The 20,460-nt window shown below is 47.4% G+C and overlaps 1 protein-coding gene across 1 annotated transcript in view; it reads right to left on the bottom strand.

Moving 5' to 3' along the window:
• Window positions 1-20,460, bottom strand: part of KCNT2 (potassium sodium-activated channel subfamily T member 2) — a 1,660,679-nt gene that overhangs the window by 83,191 nt on the left and 1,557,028 nt on the right. The gene's annotated exons all lie outside the window — the stretch shown is intronic.

The following is a 20,460-nucleotide window of genomic DNA, read 5'->3' as shown; positions in this document are numbered from 1 at the left end:
AGATTACCTTCCTCAAGAAGATAACCATCCTCACTCTGCTACCAACTGCTAACGCGGGATTTCTGGTTACTAATTATCTTACCAAATCCCATTTCCTGTCGACTGAATCGTTGGTACCTGTCTTGAGTAAAAGGTAATCTCGCAATAAAGCAATCAATTTAAGAACTTACACCACTCTAAATGACCACTGACCAAAATTAAGTTTTAAAGATTTAATATAAAGTCAAAGATAACTGAAGATACAAACTTCTCAAAATGAGATTAAGAAGATAAATCGGTATCACTATGAACATGAACTTTTTGAATAGTCTGAGTCTGAAGAACAAAATAATGAGTACAACTTCTAATAACATGAGCGTTGCCAAAATGAATACAAGTTGCAACTTCAAAGTCATTACAGAAAAGAAAATTAAGGTTAGTCTGTCCCTACACTATACTAAATGACATCCCTACTTAGCAAGATCTTAACCCTCTAGGTGTCAGCCGTGGTGACTTCCTAAGAAGATCACGCACTTCTCTTTGTCTCTTCTCTGATAATGGGTCTCTCCTGATCAGCCTATCTGCCTACCCATCCGCTTCCTTAGGCTCCCAAAATCATCTGCTCTGCTCTCCTCCCGGGTCACTTTCCCTAATACCAAATCACATTTCCAATAGAAACGCCCCTTGGGACGCCCCTCACGTGGTACATCTTTGCGCGGTAAACTCCATGATGGTACTCTTGAAGACCCTCGTTATAGTTGACCTTGGTTCCCAGGCTCCTTCTTCCGTGCGCTGATACCCCCTGAAATTCCTGGAAACTCCTACAGGCCTGCGCAAGGCGCCACTGAACAAAGTCCCTTTCATTCGAGCTGATTAGGACCCTCGCACCTGCATACAGCTCGTCCTGCAGTGGGCCTCAAATTCCAGACTTCACCATATCTTAGGCCATAAAACACTCTCAGAGCTCCATACTGGACACCTCACGACCTCTCCTCTAACGAGCACATGACGATTTAAACTACATGACATTATCTGTTCTGGCCTACTTGATTTACATGCAGCAGGTTCCTGCACTCTTAAAACGTTAACTTGATTTAAACAGCAAACATTCTTAACTAGCATACGTTTCTAAAATAACACATCTATAAAGCATATACTTTTAACCCTAAGTTCAATAGTACATTTTGAAAGAACCATGTCAACTTTATCTCACATTATTTTAGCAGCACGTTCAGGTTTGCTGTGAATTGCCCTAAGGCCTACACAAAATACTGGAATCCAAAGTTACATTTAATTCGGACATGACTCTTTTTAACATGAGAACATGAGGTTTTCACATATAATCCAACATTTCTATATTTAATCTCACACTGTTATAATTATGGGTACTCTACTTAACATTCTATACGTTTCACTACTGAATATAAACCACTCTGTATATTTCACTCCTGGATATAAAATACTCGTGTGCAAAACATGTTTAAACTAACTACGTGCTTGTAAATATGGTGTACTTATACATTTTTTTTCCAAACTTGTGCTCTCTCACACACACACCTCTGCAGCTGGCGCAAGAACCCCCTAAGCTGCTTGTCGTCCACATACCTTGCCTAGCAGTTTGCCCCCCTGCTAGAGTTTTCCGCTGCCCGGGTCCTGCTCCTCACAGCAGGCCCACAGGGTCCCCCAGGCAAGCCCCTGCACCATGCCCAGGCAGACCCCGTGTACAGACTCAGCATTGCAGGCTTTGTCAGCACCTCGCACTGCTGGTTAGCAGGAGAGCTGTACTATCGGAATGGGGTTTAGGGGCTGGGGAATTTAAAAATAAAATATAAGAAAAGAAACTTACCGGTCTGCGCCGTCTCTGCTCGACTGCTCCTCCTGGGCCGGGGTCTTCAAAAAACAGGAACAGCCGCAATGTCACTACCAACCCCTCTACTGTCGCTGCTCCAGCAGCGCCAGGATTGGTTGAGGGCAGACATACTTACTGCTCATAAGGAGACCGGGGGCTGCTGCATGAAGCAACCCTCGGTCTCTTAAGGGGAAGGCTAGTGCGCATGTTTGAGCTGATTGTAAAAATGATCAGCCCAAAAACGAACATGCGCACTAACTATTGCTGTGACTGTAGTGCGCTGTAACTCCTTGAGTGCTGCCGCAGCCCGGCCAGCCCCGCCCCCTCCCACCACATTCAGCGTCCCTCCCTCGTTCTACTTATCTGATGCTAATTCCAATTAGGAGTCTTGATTTGAATTAGCGTCGATGAAGTAGAACAAAGAATTTGAATGCCATGGCATTAGTGGGGCAACGCCCCATCGCCCCCAATGGACGCACCGCCACTGCATATTTATATATTTGTAGGAGGTCCACAGAACGAAACAATCTCTCTCTTTCTCACTCTCTCACCCTCTCTCTCTGGCTCTCCCTACTGTGATATTAGCAACTGTTGCAGAAAGCTGCGTGATTCGTGAAGTGCCGGGTTTAAATCACATTAGAACATATGTCCCAAGAAAATTTGAGCTCAAAAGAACAGTAGGCGGTTAGAAATAGGTGAAACGTTTTCAATATAAGGATTACCATTAATTATTTCAACCACCTCTTTAATCCTTTTGTATTGCTGGGTTCCCATTGGTTGCCATTGTTTAAGAAGACCGACAGCTCTAATACAAAGGGACTTATTTACAAGCCCCTTGCGCCACCCGTGCGTCACTTTTAACATGGAAAAAAGTGACGCACTGGCGGCGCAAGGAGCTTGTAAATAAGCCCTTAATTGTTTCCAGAATAAATGTGGTGTGCAGTAAACTACATCACATATCTTATTTCAAAGCAATGAAAGTCAATATGGATGTTCCCAGTAAGAAATGGAACACCACTGAATCTCGCAGGAACAATCCTGCCCTGCAACATTTTACAAGTTGATAGGCTAACTTGAAAAGTTGCTGCTCCTGGCGCTGCTTCGCCAGTTTATTTACTGTTAGGAATCTATACTTCAGCCACACGATGGCAGCATTGTCATGTAAATACATTTATTTATTAGGTTTATTTTCTCAAACATTTTTTTTCATCACAGCACCCATGGTCCGCATTTGATTAAATCAAATATTGCAAAAAGCTGGCACTGTGAGTACCCATACACGCAAGTAGGGTCGGACTGGGACAGAAAATGTGTCCAGGCACCAAAATTGAAAGTGGCCCCTCTTTAGTGAACCAGATATCTAGAAAAGTAGTCCACATTTGCAAATAGGGGCAGTTTTAAACTTGTAAATACACGCTGTATATGTGTTCTGCAAGGTAGCAGAGACTGCATGCATTTGTGTTTGCAGCAGGGCATGTGTGTGGTAATATCAGGGAAATGAGCAGTAAACCCCAGTCCATTAGACCATAACACAGGCCCAAGTACAGCCAAGAAAACGGGCCCCAAACCTACCTATCAGACAAGCCTATCAGGTTGCCCTTTAGCTAGTCCGACAGTGCACATGCACACTGTAGGATGATGGCTCTGTATATACTACCAAAGTAAGGTATAATGTGCACAGACTGCAGTAGATCACCAGAGGTTTTACAGAGGTTAAAATAGATAAAACATTATTCTATTTTATGGTAGTGTGGTTGAGAAGTCAGGCATATCAGAGGGCTGTGTTACGCATTTGTTGTACAGACTCAGGCAAGTATTATTTATACACACTCAAAGACTGAATCCATGACCAATTCCATTGTATAGATATATTACTTTTGTTTCTTGAACCAAGAGAAACTCAGTTGCCGGTAAGTACCAATTTTAAAATGGCAATACTTTTCAGGTACAGTGGAAATGCAAAAGGAGTAGGAATACTTAATAGTGATACTGAAAATACTTTGTGGTGTCAATCAACAGTAGTAGTAACGTAGCAATGTAAAAGATAGAAATAACAGGAAATGCAATGCTATCCTGTGGGAGGAAAACAGGTATGTACATTTACAGGTAAGTACTCGCCTTACACATCCAGTCTTTGGGAGTTTAACCCAACACTGAGCAAGGGTCAGATCGAGGTAGGTATAGCATGACCAGTGGCACTGGCGGCAATGTTAGGCAATAGAGACGGGGGCACCCACAAGAGGTGCTGGTTGCAGGTAAGTACCCGCAGTTTCAGGGCACAGGCCCCGGGGGTTAAAGCAAGCACAGGGGGGTGCAAGGAAGCACCAACCATACACCACCAGTGGCACAGGGGAGTCCGGATGGTGGGTGCAAGTCAGCATCAGGTACCCAATGCAAGTAAATGGGAATGTTGGTCTCACAAAGAGGCTGCAGGCTTGGATCAGGAGGATGGACGAAGGTGATCAACTGCTGGGGATGTAAGTAGAGGTGTTGTAGGACGCCTGAGCACTGTCAGCTGGGCTCCCAAAGGTCAGGGGCCTGAGGATGCAGGGGTGCCTTCAGGTGTAGGATTTTTCTTTACCTTAGCTGGTCACGGTCATGGGGATCCTTTGTGATGACGCTTAGGCATCTTTGTGGAGTCAAAGAGAGGTCAGCATTGCCGGGGAGACTTCACTGGACAGGCGAGCCATTCAGACTCGGCTGTGGGCATCAAGTGCAGAGTGCGGAGTCCTTGTAGATGGATTCTTGTGTACAGGGTTGCTGTCCCTGGGAGATCTGGTCTTCGTTGAAAACCAGACAGTCTTTCTCAGGTTTGTGGAAGCTGCTGGCCACAGGATAAGCGTTGTCTTCTTTGCAGAGTCTTTAAAGCTGAAGATAGGCCGGTGGGCTGGGGCCAAGTCAGTAGTCATCTTCAGGCTTTGCTGCATGGCATCTTCTTCGTCCTCTTCTTCATAGGTAACAGGAATGTGAGGATCCAGGTTCAGGGGTGCCCCTAATTACTGAATTTAGGGGCATTACAGGTACTGACAGGAAGTAGTCAGTGGGCTACTTACCTTTAGGGTGACCACCTGATTGGGTAAAATCCTTCCATCCAACATGGAGGATTATCTAAGGAGATGGTCACCAGCTCAGGACACCATAGGGGTGGGCCTGGCTGACTGGGGACACACCTCTACTGACTACAAATGTTCCTGCCGACCTTGCAGCCAAAAATGGGGCTTGGTCAGGGGGGCTGGCATCTCCACTAGCTGGAGTGGCCCTGGTCAGCATAACACAAGGCAGGAAGATTTTGAGGCTCATTGCCCTGAATACTGTTCCTGCTTTGGAGTAGGTGAGAAGTTCCTGACTGACGAGAGGACAATGGCACCTATCTCTTCACGGATGGACGCAGTAACAACACAGATGCATAAAAATACAATTATAAGATTCGGCAACAACATGCAGCTTTCACTAGCACAACTGCATGATCTGACCGGATTGTCTGTGGATTGCCAAAAACACAAAGGATGAAAAGAGACTGTATTGGCACTTAAAAAGTAAGAGCAAAAGGATATAGACTAAGAGAAGCCTCTGGATTGCAGAGGCAGGCTTCTGACCCCCTGACCTCAGGGGGTTAGAAACATGTCTGAGTGTGGCAGGACGGTGCAGACCAGTCAGTTGTACACCAAGGAGTAGGTAGTTTTTCAGGTGGTATATCTAAGATGCTGATTGAGTGCATTCTGTACTAATTTCAGCACTGGCATTAGTGTGGGTTTATTATGCTGAGAAATTTGATGCCAAACATCTTAGCATACAGTTAAGCCATCATGGAGCCGTGAAGTTCTTAGTGACAGACTCCCAGCCCATGCATTCAATATGGCTTCACTGCACTTACAATGTCTAAGAATGGACTTAGAATTTGTAGGGGTACATTGCTCATGCAGCTATACCTACCCCTGTGGTCTAGTGTACCGTGTTTTAGGGATGTGAGGCCTGCTAGGACTTCCCTATGCCACAGGCACTGCTGATGGGCATGGCACACAGGGATGTTTGTAATTTCGACTCTTACAACCAAACTCATAGTCTGCAATGGTTTTGCAGATGGGTTAGGTGAGGAGGCACTTGGTACCAGTGGTACCTTTTATACAAAGGACTTACATGTGGGCCAGAGGTGTGCCAAGTATGGAAACAAAGGTACAGTTTTGGGAAAGAACACAGGCACTGGGAACCTGATTAGAAGGGACCCAGTGGACATTCAGTCAAAGTGCATCAAATATTAGGCAAAGAGTGGGGGGGTAACCATGCAAAAAAAGTGTACTTTCCTACACACACACAAAAGTGTGCACAGTGACATGCATGCATCCACAACACAAACACATAGGCAGCAGCGGTCCATGCAGGTAAGCGCGGTGAGGCAGGGCGGGGGGATGTCGACAGATGACAGAATAGGATTTATTTATTTAATTTTCCCTATTTCGTCTTCTGTTAATTTCCCCCCTCCCGTCCGCCCCGCCCCACTGCCTCATCCTTGCTTCCCTGCACAGACCGCTACTGCACGTAGGCAAAGACATGTACTGTTACCACACCTATAAGCACCTATTTACACAATCAGAATGAATAAAAAAGTATGAAGGTCGAACATCCTACAATCAATGGAAGTATGTCACCATTGGTTAAGACCTAGGAAATATGAAGCAATGTAGAAATGAAGAGACAGAGTTATCAACACTTTGCCCACGTGCAAAGTCACAAAAAAATAACATGAACTGGCTCAAAGTTTTAGTTTGAGATTTGCTCTCTAGTTCAAAGGTTGTTTTGAGCTGAACAGTGGATTATTGTGTTATTTTGAAACAAGGGTGCATCCCATGATGGATTACATGACATTCCCATGCAACCACCTATGATTTTTGATGCAGGGCCCTATCTCCTAACATTTGTAGAAAGCCCTTTGTGCTAAAAATGTATCCTCTAGAGCAGGCTCAAAGCCAGAGAAAATGTTCTCTTTCTCCAATCCTTTGTAACTTTCCAATGTGTAATGTACTCTATAAATTGGGAAGCGTTTATAAGTAATTCTAAGTATCGTATTTTGTACTGTAAGGTTACTCTTTAAGTAGAACACCTATGCTAGACTCACACAGCTCTGTGTGTGGGGCTAGGCAGCCTGAAAGTGCACCAATGGTGGGGAAGAGAGCAGCAGAAGTATATCTACTTAGTTATGTCATTATTCTACCCTCTTCCTTTCACGCAACATAACACAGGGCAGAAACTTAGGTTGCTATACTGTGTTATGTGAAAAAATAGCACACTTGTTTCAAATTGTGTAGCAGGTTTGACTAAATAATGCAACTTTTTTTTATTTTTAGCGTGAACATTATCAGAGGATGTTGGAACCCTTTACGTGAGCACCAGTTACATTACATAAGGCCACGCCCCCCTCATTCTGACCACTACTTACAGCGCGCTGAGTAAATAGCTCGCATTCAGAGGCACTTAACTCCTGAGGCGGAAGCCGGGAGACGCTCGATTTTAAAAATGTAAAAACTGTCACTAATATTGTGTTTTTAACCTGCACTGCACTCGCCTAGTGCATTCTTTCACCCTCTTCGATCACTTATTCGCCGCGCAGCTGACTTAACGCTGCTACGGCACAGTGATACTCGCCGCCATTTCCCCTCCTCAGTCCACAGGCCACGCCCACGGCCCCGAGGCCACGCCCCCCTCATTCTGACCACTACTTAAAGCGCGCTGAGTAAATAGCTCGCATTCAGAGGCACTTGACTCCTGAGGCGGAAGCCGGGAGACGCTCGATTTTAAAAATTTAAAAACTGTCACTAATATTGTGTTTTTAACCTGCACTGCACTCACCTAGTGAATTCTTTCACCCTCTTCGATCACTTATTCGCCGCGCAGCCGACTTAATGCTGCTACGGCACAGTGATACTTGCCACCATTTCCCCTCCTCAGCCCACAGGCCACGCCCACGGCCCCCAGGCCACGCCCCCCTCATTCTGACCACTACTTAAAGCACGCTGAGTAAATAGCTCGCATTCAGAGGCACTTGACTCCTGAGGCGGAAGCCGGGAGACGCTCGATTTTAAAAATTTAAAAACTGTCACTAATATTGTGTTTTTAACCTGCACTGCACTCACCTAGTGCATTCTTTAACCCTCTTCGATCACTTATTCTCCGCGCAGCCGACTTAACGCAGCTACGGCACAGTGATACTTGCCGCCATTTCCCCTCCTCAGCCCACAGGCCACGCCTACGGCCCCGAGGCCACGCCCCCCTCATTCTGCCCACTACTTAAAGCGGGCTGAGTAAATAGCTCGCATTCAGAGGCACTTGACTCCTGAGGCGGAAGTCGGGAGACGCTCGATTTTAAAATTTTTAAAACTGTCACTAATATTGTGTTTTTAACCTGCACTGCACTCACCTAGTGCATTCTTTCACCTTCTTCGATCACTTATTCGCTGCGCAGCCGACTTAATGCTGCTACGGCACAGTGATACTTGCCGCCATTTCCCCTCCTCAGCCCACAGGCCACGCTCACGGCCCGATGCCACGCCCCCCTCATTCTGACCACTACTTAAAGCGCGCTGAGTAAATAGCTCGCATTCAGAGGCACTTGACTCCTGAGGCGGAAGCCGGGAGACGCTCGATTTAAAAAATTTAAAAACTGTCACTAATATTGTGTTTTTAACCTGCACTGCACTCACCTAGTGCATTCTTTCACCCTCTTCGATCACTTATTCGCCGCGCAGCCGACTTAACGCTGCTACGGCACAGTGATACTTGCAGCCGTTTCCCCTCCTCAGCCTACAGGCCATGCCCACGGCCCGAGGCCACGCCCCCCTCATCCATATAATGTGCCATCCCCGGACGCGCAGCGGACGCGCCGAAGGCGCACCAAAGGCAAGCCCGTCTGCGCCCATCCGCGTCCGACCGGGGCAAGGGGCCACCCTCCCTGCTCGAGCACCTTACCAGGTCAGAACCTACAGCCCCCACTCCCTCCGCCAACTAAAGCAGGAGGTAGGGTCACCCTGCCTACATGCATGGGATCCATTCATACAACACCCTGTCTGCAAACAATGCGGATTCCACTTTCTACCTCACCCTCAAACTAAACCCCCTCAATACTCCATGCTCCTGCTCAACTGCAGATCACTCCCCAAGCACACCGCGGAAATCTCTCTACTGATAGAGGAAGTAAACCCAGATATCCTCTTTATCACAGAGACGTGGCTGCAGGAACACTCGGAACCCGATCTGGTACAAACCCTCCCACCCGGATACCAAATACTCCGTCTCGACCTCAAGACGGGAATCGGTGGTGGGCTAGCAGTGATCCATAGAATAGGATACGAAGTCACTAGCACCCCCGTCCACCTCCCAAATAGTGAATGCCTTCCCTTCACTATAAAACTCAGTGCCACACACACCTTTTCGGGTATGCTCATGTACCGTCCCCCCGGGACACAAAGACAGTTTCTCTCTAACCTTGCCCCAACAGTCGCTAACCAAGCACTCAGGTCTGTCAACTTCACAATCCTGGGCGACCTCAACATCCACCTGGACGACCCCACCGACTCTAACGCAAGAGAACTCTCCTCTAGCCTAGGTGCTCTTGAACTACAGCAACTTGTCCTTGAGCCCACTCACCAAAAGGGGCATCTCTTGGACCCCATATTTAGCAACTGCCCTAACCTTCATGTCGGAAATCCCTCCCCCTCCCTTGGACTGATCACTTCCTTATTCCTTTCACTTGGACCCCCCCAATCACCCTCCACCCAATCCCCCATCTATTCAACAGGCACGCAACTGGTCCAAAATCCCCCAGCCGCAATGGCGGAACAACCTAGAGTTTACATTACCCGCCAAAGTTCCCAAACCCATCCTGGGCAACGAGAACTACAATAGATGGATTACCAGCTCTCTAGATCTGGTACTCCCACTAAAACCTACCCACCCCAAGCGGGGAAATCCGACAGCCCCATGGTACACTACTGACCTCCGGGAAGCCAAATGTGCCTGCAAACGAATCGAGAGAAAATGGCGCCTCAACTACCTACCTGATGATAAAATAGCCTACAAAGCAGCTATCAAAGGCTATAAATCCAGCATTAAACTGGCTCAAGCCAAATATTTCGAAGCAAGGATCGACAAGGCAGCGTCTAAACCAAAGGAGATCTACCAGATAGCCAAATCCCTGCTGCGACTACCCGAGGCTCCAAAAGAGCACAACAACTCCCAGGTCCATTGTGAGGAGCTAGCGGACTTCTTCTACCAGAAAATAGAAGTCATCAACTCCTCTTTCCCCCAGACCACCACTTCGCCAAGTGACACTGCTGACACAGGCTCTGTGATAGCACCACCAAACTCTCTCGAAATTATTCCGCCCCTAGATCTCACCAATCTAGAAAATATCATGCGACAGGTTAAATCGGGATCACCCACTGACCCTGCACCCCCCGGGCTCTTACCCCGATCACAAATCAGATTTCACCCACCATATGTGACCTGCTCAACTCTTCCCTCCAAACCGGCATTGTCCCGCCTCTATGGAAGAGAGCAATGGTCAGGGCATTACTAAAAAAAAACAGCCTCATTCAAAACAACCCCTCCAACTACAGACCTATCTCCCTTCTCCCCTGGCTAAGTAAACTTCTTGAGAAGCATGTCAACTCTGTCCTGACGCACTTTTTGGAATCCAACACCATACTTGACTCTACTCAAACGGGTTTTAGGCCCCGTCATGGAACCGAAACTGCCCTGATTGCAGTGACGGAGGAGGCAAGAAGGATCCTGGACGGCGGCGGGTCAGCGGCCTTCGTCCTACTGGATCTTAGTGCCGCCTTCGACACTGTAAATCACAATACTTTACTCCACCGCCTTGGCAGGATAGGAATCTCAGGAACAGCACTTACCTGGGTGAGATCCTTTCTCAAAGACAGATCTTTCCAGGTATTTGAGAAAGACGTCACATCCTCCAGCAAACCCCTCAACTGCGGAGTGCCCCAGGGCTCCTCCCTGAGCCCCACTCTTTTTAACGTTTACCTCAGCCCTCTGGCAGATGTCGTCCGCCCCTTTGGAGTGAAAATTGTCACTTATGCGGACGACACACAGCTGGTGGTAGCACTAGATCCACCTCTCAACTCCCACCACAGCTTACATAAATGTTTGGAAGCAGTTGCTGCCTGGATGTCGGGCTCCTGCTTAAAACTAAACGGGGATAAAACAGAGGTCATGCTCTTGGGAAACAAAATCACCAAATCCATCGATACCATCTGGCCCCTATGCCTTGGCAGCCCCCCGCAACCCAAAGAACAAATCAAGAGTCTCGGCATCTGGCTTGACCGAACCCTCACTTTCAACCACCAAGCAACTAAGCTTGCTGCCACATGCTTCGGGCTTTTAAGGCTACTGCGCAAAATCCTCCCTCTTCTCCCGTTGCATTCAAGATGGATCATGGTCCAAGGTTTGATTCTATCCCGCCTTGACTGCGGAAACGCCCTATATCTTGGGGCCCCACAGACCACGCTCAACAGACTCCAAATCATCCAAAACTGCGCTGCGAGGACCCTCCTTGACATCCCACGCCGAGTCTCAGTCAAAGTCTGACTGAAGGATCTTCACTGGCTCCCGGTGAAAGCGCGGATCGAGTTCAAGAGCATGTGTATTGCTCACCGCTCTTACTGGGGAACAGGTCCCGCCATCAACCACTCCCTGGTAAAAGCATATCATCCCAACCGCCCCCTTAGATCTGGGACCTCCTATCTAACTTCAGTACCTCGAATTAGAAGAGCCAGGTGTGGTGGCCGGTCGCTCTCCTACAACCTAGCCAAGATCTGGAATTCCCTCCCACTCTCAATCAGATCAGAGCCCAAACTGCTTACCTTCCGAAAGCTTCTTAAAACCTGGCTTTTCAATAAAACATCTGCTTAATACTCTTAGAAACCTCAAGTCCAGCGTACCCCGCCTTGCCTTATACCTCTTTAGCGCTGGGACGCCTCTGGGTAGCCATCGCGCTTTATACATTTTCTTTTCATTTCATTTCATTTAATTTCACATTCCTATTCTTTTTTTTAAGCACACAAAGATTAAGTGATTTGTCCACAAACACAGGACGTTGAGCCACTGTTGAGACCTACATTGGCAGCTCTGACCATAACACCAAATCCTCTCTATCAAAAACTAATGATGGCGCATAATATGCAATGATAACATTTTAAGGCATACAGATATTGCTGAAAATAAATGCTGGTAACGCAGAAGCTCTATTGTATTAATGCTGTCGACTTTACATTATAGAGTACATTTGCTGTGTAAATACACCTCTAAGTTGTACCCAGTGAAAACATACGTGCATGCAACTCTTTTTGATTGCTGAAATTGCAACTCCTTTAGCTTGTCCATCCAAACTACATTTAACACCCATCAAACCAAAATAAAGCATTGAAGAACCTTATTTTATGTCACATATTTATTAAGTCCCTCATTAGAAGAATTGAGATGAAGGGCGGGGGAGGATTGACCATTGTTTAGTGCAACCAAAGTTGCTTTTCTGTGTAGTGCCAAGAGGAGAGAGCAGGGCAGGACCAGATCCACAAAGTATGGTGCTGCTGGTATTTTCCTCAGAGATGGTGTTCTTTTAGCCTACCTAATGCCGCACACTCCCTTGCTCCATAGTACAAAAGTGTCTGTGTTATTTCTAGCATTCGTTTTTTGCTGAATGGATATTCTTCGAGTACAGAAATTAAGCCAAGTTATGCTATAAAATGTTTCAAACATTGTATATGTGCTGTAAAATGACACCCTCATTTGAAACCTTTGGGGAAATGAAAAAATTTCTCTAAATGAAGGCCTGCCTCATGGAGATGTTAGCTTTTGGCACATTCGCTGTATACAAATGTTGGTAAATTGGATTTTGCATCCAAAACTATAAAAAAAATATGCACAACTCACGTTATTTTAGGCAACATTCCAGGGCAAAAAGGTATTTACACTGGTGCAAAGTGTTGATAAATCTGCCTTATCATCCCTTAAAAGAAAATACAAAATATTTGAGATTTTTCTACATTTTGAGTGGTCTTAGAAATTCCTGCTGCCCTACCCCAATGTGATGCAAATATGTAATGGCTTTAGCACTTACGAAAGACTGAAACATTCATCCCACTCTGCTTGAAAAACATTTACATTTATGTAACGTATTCTGGTAGCTCTAGACACTGTAACCTCATCATTCCATTCATTAGGGATAGTACCGCCACTTCAGTGAAGTTGTCACCTCTTTAGGGGTAAGTTTACATACATGGCATATCTAACTCACTCATACTTATCTTACTCAACTGAGTGTGTCTAACACACTCATGAGAGTGTAACATGCATGACTAACATGCATATGAGTAATGGATCTGCATTAGACACACATATGTCTGTAATAGCAATCCAATCTAGTAAAACAAAATACAAATTACTAGAAAAAAGTATATTAAATACATTAGATATAATGTTGATAATATCATCCATACAAATTTAAAATTACACATTGGCTGTTAATTATGTATAACAAAAGTAAATTGTAGGAAAGCATTTTCATACGATTATTCAAATATATGTATATATGACCCCCTGGGCCCAAAAAAGCATTTTTATGAAAATAATTTCGGCGGAATTTGTGCTGGGGTTGCAAATCCTGCCGAAATTCTAGAAAAAAATTGAGCACGGGCTCCGCACTTCATTTAAATAAGGCCCCGGGTGGGCCAAGTCCTGGGGGCATTGCCCAATTCCTAATTTGAGAATTGCAGTGGTCCGCGGGGGCCCCTGCAACCCCGGGGACTGCCAGCACCCCTGGGCTATGACAATAAGACTATGCGGGAGGGCACTCGGCCCTCCCATAGCCCTGGAAACCGCCACCCCTGGGGCTTGAATTTTAATGTGTGGGGGGCCTCCAAGGCCCCCCAAGCCCCAGGAACTTACACTACCCGGGGCTTCTCTTAAATATTCATGGGGGGCACATGGCCCCCCCACTTTCCCAGGGACCGCAGTCCCCGAAGCTATGTTAATGAAAGTATGCTGGATGGCACGCAGCCCTTCCACAGCCCCGGGGACCGCCACCCCCCCTGGGGCTTGATTTTTAATGTAAGGGGCCTCCAAGTCCCCTCAAGCTCCGGAGACCACCACGCCGGGGGCTTCTCCTAAAAATTCACAGGACACACGGCCCCCCGCTACCCCGGGGCACCAATATACAAATGCGGGGGTCCATTACGGACCCCCAAGCACACCATTAGTACCAATTTAACACCCACATTTAGAAAAAAGTAACATGTGACCATTCCAGCTTTGCAAAGGGCCTTCGACCATGATGTAACACTTGTCACTCTATTTTTAGTAACGTTTGAGCCGTTTGAGCTACAAAAAAGGTATTTTTTGTTCAAATTTGCAGAATATGAGGCAGATGATGGATTATGTGGCAAATGCAGAAAATGTATAATTATGTAAAAATTGCTGCCGCCAAACAGTCACATAATTCCTGTGGCCCTTCTCATACCTCTGACTAGGTCCAGACATGCTCCTCAATGGTTTCTTCTTTTTTGTATCTCATTGAGTTTATAGTTTAGCTTCTATGGAAATGAGGACGACTAAACCTGAGTTTACCACTCCAGAACACAGACTAACATACCACATAATTTCTCTACATAACACATAATCCCACTCTACATAATTCCTATATACTAAATACCACATACTTTCTATCTACATCATTTCACTGCACAACACACAATGTACATCCACTCCACACCGAAAAACATTACTAAAAAACTTTTACATTTACAACGCCGGTAGCCCTAACTTTCACAAATGCAAGACCTATTACAATGCAAATGCTTCTTTAACTAGTAGTTCCTTTTACAGAGTGGGGGAAAAAGGGGGCTGGGCCTCCGACCAGCGCTCAGGAATTCCGCTGCATAGCAGTTACGTACCTGGAGTGCTTCTTGGCCCCCAAAGTCCCTTAGCAGTAAAGTAGAATTCATCCCCCAACCAGTAGTGTGCCAGGAGGTGCATTTGCAGAGTGGTGGACAAAGGGATGTGTGGCCTCTGAAGACCTCTTAGCAGTCCCACTGTGTTGGACTTTCTGGAGGTAACAGGAGGGGTAGTTGGCCACCAAGGTCATCCTTGGGGGGCAACTACCCCTCCTATTACCTCCAGTAACTCCCACACAGGAGGATTGCTAACTTCTCATAGAAGGCCACTCCCTCTTTTCCCACCACTCTGCAAAAGCGCCTACTCGCATGCTCTTAATTGGGTGATGAAGTCATCTTGCCTCCTGAAGCTCCATGGGGGCCAACTATCCCTCCTGTTATCTCTAGTAAGCCCCACACAGCTAGATTGCTGAGAGTGGTCAGAGACCACGCCCTCTTTCTTTTTACACCACTCTGCAAATACGCCTCCTGGCGCAGTGCTCCTTGGGGGATGAAGTTGACTTTAGTCCAAAAGTCCTCAGGACACAAGAGACACAAGAGGACCTCATCGCCCCACCAGCGGTGTGCCAAGAGGCGCGTTTGCAAGGTGGTGTAAAAAGGGGCATGGCCTCGAACCACCTCTCAGCAATCCCACTGTGTGGAGGTACCTGGTGGCCCCTAAGGGCCCTTAGGATGCAAGGGGACAGAATCCCCCAACCCAGAAGCGCCGAGGTTAGCAGTCTAGCTGCTCACCACCACCGGCATAAAAACCACTGAATTCATCCAGCTCGTGGATTCTTTCTGGGACACTACCACGCTGAACGGAGCATTGACTACCAATGCCCAGCTCACTATTACTATCAAAATTGTTTAATACTCGTTTTAACTGTTTTTAAATTGCCGACGGCAACACAGTTCAGAAGTGCTCCTAGCGGTTTTTAAATAGTCACATTTATTCTGCTTTTGTCACAAATGTATTTTGACTGAATAACTTACTTTGTGCAGTACTTGGCGTGTTCCCCGGTCCACCACTGAGCATTCAGGTTGTGTGGAGGGATAGATCGCCCACCAGGAAGTGTGAAACTTCACTTCCGGTTAGCGCCGAGGTTAGCAGTCTAGCTGCTCACCACCACCGGCATAAAAACCAGATGCCCCCCGGACGCGCAGCGGACGTGCGCAGGCGCGCCTAAGGCAAGCCCGTCTGTGCCCGTCCGCTCCCGTCCCGGGCCTAGGGCCATACCCCCTGGTTCCGAGACCATCCATATCACTGGTGCCCCTCTGCGATACTCCTCAAAACACCTAAGGGATCTTAATACCAGTAAGATTAGCCCGTGTTGCCAGACCCTGCCACTACTCACCCACAGTATTACAGCCCCGGAAACTTGCCCGGGTTGTAATTTGAAAATCCCCGTTTCCCTGATAACAACGTGCCCCAGGACCAAAAACCAGGACTCCAGACCCACATATCGCATGGCACTGGCCAACGTCCGCTCCCTTCCCAAACACCATTTAGAAATCAGTGAGTGTATCATTGCTCAGGAACTCGACATCCTTTTCGTCATGGAATTGTGGGGGATGCGGCCTCTGGCCCTGATTTCCGTGCCGCCACTCCTGACGGATATTGTGTGGCTAGACTGGACAGAACCATGGCTAAGGGTGGTGGCCTACCCATCATCCATAAAGCTATCTATCCTGTAAAAATAGAACCTAAACATGGATCAGAATGTGAGGCTTTGGCTTATTCCATCTTCCTTAATCATAACAAAGCCTTTAAAGGCATCTTGCTATATCGTCCCCCTGGACCCCGTGCACGTTTTCTTTCCTCTTTAGACCAACTTATAAAACTCTCACTAGAACCTCTCGACTACACCATTTTGGGAGATTTTAATTTTTATCTAGAAGTTACGGGTGACAAGGACACCATTCAGTTAATCTCTGACTTGCAGTCAGTTGGACTACAACAATTAGTCACGGGCTCTATGCACCAAGCAGGTCATATGCTGGATGGTGTCTTCACTAACAATCGCCACATTTCGTTAACTACCATGCTCCCTCTAGCATGGTCAGATCACTGCGCAGTTATTTTCACATTACCAGCTCACAACCCCAACCCTCCACAGACCAGACCCCTTGCACCCAAAAGCACCAAAGTATGGAAGAACCTCGACATCCCACTCCTCTCTGTTACACTTACAAACTCCCCATTTGAGGCTTCCCTAGATCCAATCCTGGCCTCTAATAGGTACCAGGATTGGATTCAGGAGGCTGTTGACCAATTAGTCCCGACCAAATGCGTTTTTCCCAACCGCGCCATGGTTTACCGAGGACCTTAGACTCCACCGACAGCACTGTAGGAGCCTCGAGAGACACTGGCGCAAACACTACAGCACCGCAGACAAACTAATTTATAAAAATGCTTTAGCAATATACAAAAGAGCTATTCTGAAAACTAAAAGGGACTATTTTTTATCCCAGATCGACTTGGCTCAGAACTCAGCTAGGAAGCTGTTCCAAGTTGTCGACTTCCTCGCTAACCCCCCAACAGGCCCCCCAATTGAGGCATCTCAAGACCTCTGTAATTCTGTAGCTACATTCTTCGCAACTAAGGTCGCCAACATATACTCCACTTTCACTACCCCTAATTCTCCGGAAATCGCTCAGCCCCCTGTCCCCAGACCTATCTTCTCTGCTTTTTATCCGGTTACATCTCAACAAATCAGTAAACTTATCACATCCATAAAGTCAGGATCCCCCTTAGACCCTTGCCCACCTTCCATATCTAACTCCATTATGAAGGCCATCACCCCCCCTTTGACAGACATTTGCAATTCCATCTTCCAAACAGGAGTCTACCCGGAAATATGGAAAAAGGCAATTATCAAACCTCTGCTCAAACAACCGTCTCTTGACCCTAGTGAGTCTGTCAATTACAGACCTATTACCTGTCTCCCTTTCCCCGCTAAAATCTTCGAATCTGTGATGAACCAACAGCTGTCAGAATTCATTGACACGCATCAGCTTCTTGATGACACGCAGTTTGGTTATAGGAAGGGCCACGGAACAGAAACCGCCCTGATAAAGGCCTCCGATGAAATTAGGAACATCTTAGACCACGGTGGGGCGGCGGTCCTTATACTTTTAGATCTATCCGCCGCCTTCGACACGGTTGATCACAACATCTTGATCAACCGTGTCGCAGCCTTGGGGGTCAACCAGTTGGCCAAGGACTTGCTCACCTCTTTTTGGCCAACCACACGCAGGCGGTGAGGTTGGGGGAGTTTTACTCTCCCTTCTTCACCTTACCCTGCGGAGTACCCCAAGGCTCATCGTTAAGCCCTACATTATTTTATATATATGTAGCAGACCTAGCGAGAGTTATAAAAATGCACGGATTATCCTTAACCACCTACGCCGATGACACACAGCTGGTGTTGGCGGTACACAGGGACGGACCGGCAGTTGCCTCGAGATTCCAGGAGGGGATGTTAGCCATCTGCTCCTGGATGTCGAGGAACTGCTTGAAACTTAACTCTGACAAAACCGAGGTTATGACCTTCGGCACCCTCTCACCGGATTGGTCCCCCATTTGGTGGCCCAAGCAAATGGGGCCCCCACCGATCCCGGTGACCAAGGTCAGAAACCTGGGAGTCATTTTCGATGACAGGTTGTCATTTAAACATCATGTGAATTCAGTAGTTTCTTCCTCTTTTTTCATACTGAGGAAAATAAAAAAACTACTTCCATACCTGCCAGCTTCAGCAGGAAAAACTCTGATCACTACCTTGGTCTTCTCAAAAATGGACTACAGTAATGCGCTATTCCTTAATACGCAAGAACAAGTCCTAAACAAGCTGCAGTCCATTCAAAACGCGGTAGCCAGAGTCCTGCTCGGCATTCCCAAACATCACTCTACCTCTTTGGCAATACGCCATCTCCATTGGTTACGAGTCAGGAACAGTATTAAATTCAAGGCACTCTGTATCGCCTATAAAGCCATACATGAGACTGGGCCACGTTTCTTGAGGAATGCATTTCAGATCTATGCCCCAAAAAGACCGCTACGATCAGCTCTACTTTCCTGCTACCCGTTCCTCGCACCAGAACTACTTGGGGAGACAGACGTTTTCTGGTGGCGACCCCCAAACTCTGCAACTCCCTACCCCTGTCGATCAAAATGAGTCCCACGCTCATCTCCTTCCGAAGAGCCTTGAAGACCTGGTTATTCGACCAATGATCCCATCTGCTGGTCCTTGTCCCTTAAAGCTCAAAAGCCTAGGGTATTTGTTGCGCTATATAAATTATGTAAACATAAACATAAACAGAATGCGCCAGGTGGTGCGTTTGCATAGTGGTGCAGAGAGGAGGCGGGGCCTGCGGCGAGTTGCCGGTTTCTTTTTTTATTTTTATTTCAGGAAGGGGGGCTGTGTGGCCCCCCTTTCCTTAATCCTTTTGGGCCCCAGGGACCCCAACCCCTGGGGCCTTTTTTAAAACATTTTGGGAGGGGCTATGTGTCCACCCTCCTGAGGCCATTTTCAGCCCAGGGAATCCCATCCCCCGGGGCGTGGCCTCTTCGTTGGGACTCCAGGTGAAGCCTCAATGACTTCGTGGTCCCTGCTGGTTCCCCGCCTCCTCTAGGAGCCACAATTACTTTTGGGCAAAGGGAGCTGCTAACATGCAGCTCCCTTTACCCAAAAGGAATTCTGCTTTGCTTCATGGAGGTGAGAGCAGTTTTCCTGCTCTTGCTTCCATGAAGAAAAGCAGTGTTTGCTATGGCAGTGCGGGATCTGTGCTCCCGCCCTGCCATAGCAAACTGCAATGTCCTGGGGTTGCGCACCTCGGGACATTGCTGGAGCCGGCCCTGGGGGGTGGCGGTCCTCAGGGCCATGGAGGGGTCCTCGAGAGGGGCCACGCAGGACCCTTCCAACATGTGTGTAGCCATTGGGAGGTGGTGGTCCCCGGTGCCGGGGGTCTGCAAAGGATCTCCTTATTAGAATAATTAGTGCCCAGGGGAGGTGGTGGTCCCTGGGGCATTGCGGGGGGGGGGCTTGAGTCCCCCCACACTTAGTTTTTAAAGTAGCTCCAGGGAGGTGGTGGTCTCCAGGGCTTGAGGGGGGCCCACAAGGCCCCCCCCTAAAATAAATGTAAGCCCTGGGGAAGTGGTAGTCCCGGATGGTTTTGGGGGCCACTGAGGCCCCCCTTGCCCAAAATAAATGGAAGTGACAGGGAGGTGGAGGTCCCCAGGGCAGCGTGTGAGGTCAGGACCCCCCACACATTCTTAAGTAAAAGACCTGGGGAGGTGGCAGTACCTAAGGTTTGGGGGGCCCAAAAGGGCCCCCCGCCCAAAATAATTTAAAGCCCCGGGGAGGTGGTGGTCTCCAGGGCTTAGGGGACCCATGAAGCCACCCCCGCCTAAAATAAATAGAAGCCCCGGGAAGGTGGTGGTCCCCAAGGCAGCGTGGGCCCCCCCCCTCCCCCCACATTTTTTGAAAAAAAGCCCCAGGGAGGTGGCAGTCCCCGGGGCTGTGGGGAGGGGTGTGGGGGGCTGCGTTCCCCCACACTTTATTAAATAGCCCATTCATTATTTGTATACTTTAAAAGTAAGGAAATTCTACAAAAAATGTTTTTAGAGTTATAACCTAAACTAAAAAGAAATGTAGCTTCTTTAGAAAATAAAAAAGGCCAACAATTAATAAT

This window comes from Lissotriton helveticus, chromosome 1_1, assembly GCF_964261635.1.
Source record: "Lissotriton helveticus chromosome 1_1, aLisHel1.1, whole genome shotgun sequence".
Taxonomy (NCBI): Eukaryota; Metazoa; Chordata; class Amphibia; order Caudata; family Salamandridae; genus Lissotriton; species Lissotriton helveticus.
Note: the sequence above shows the minus strand (reverse complement) of the source record. Positions and strands in the feature narration are given on the sequence as shown.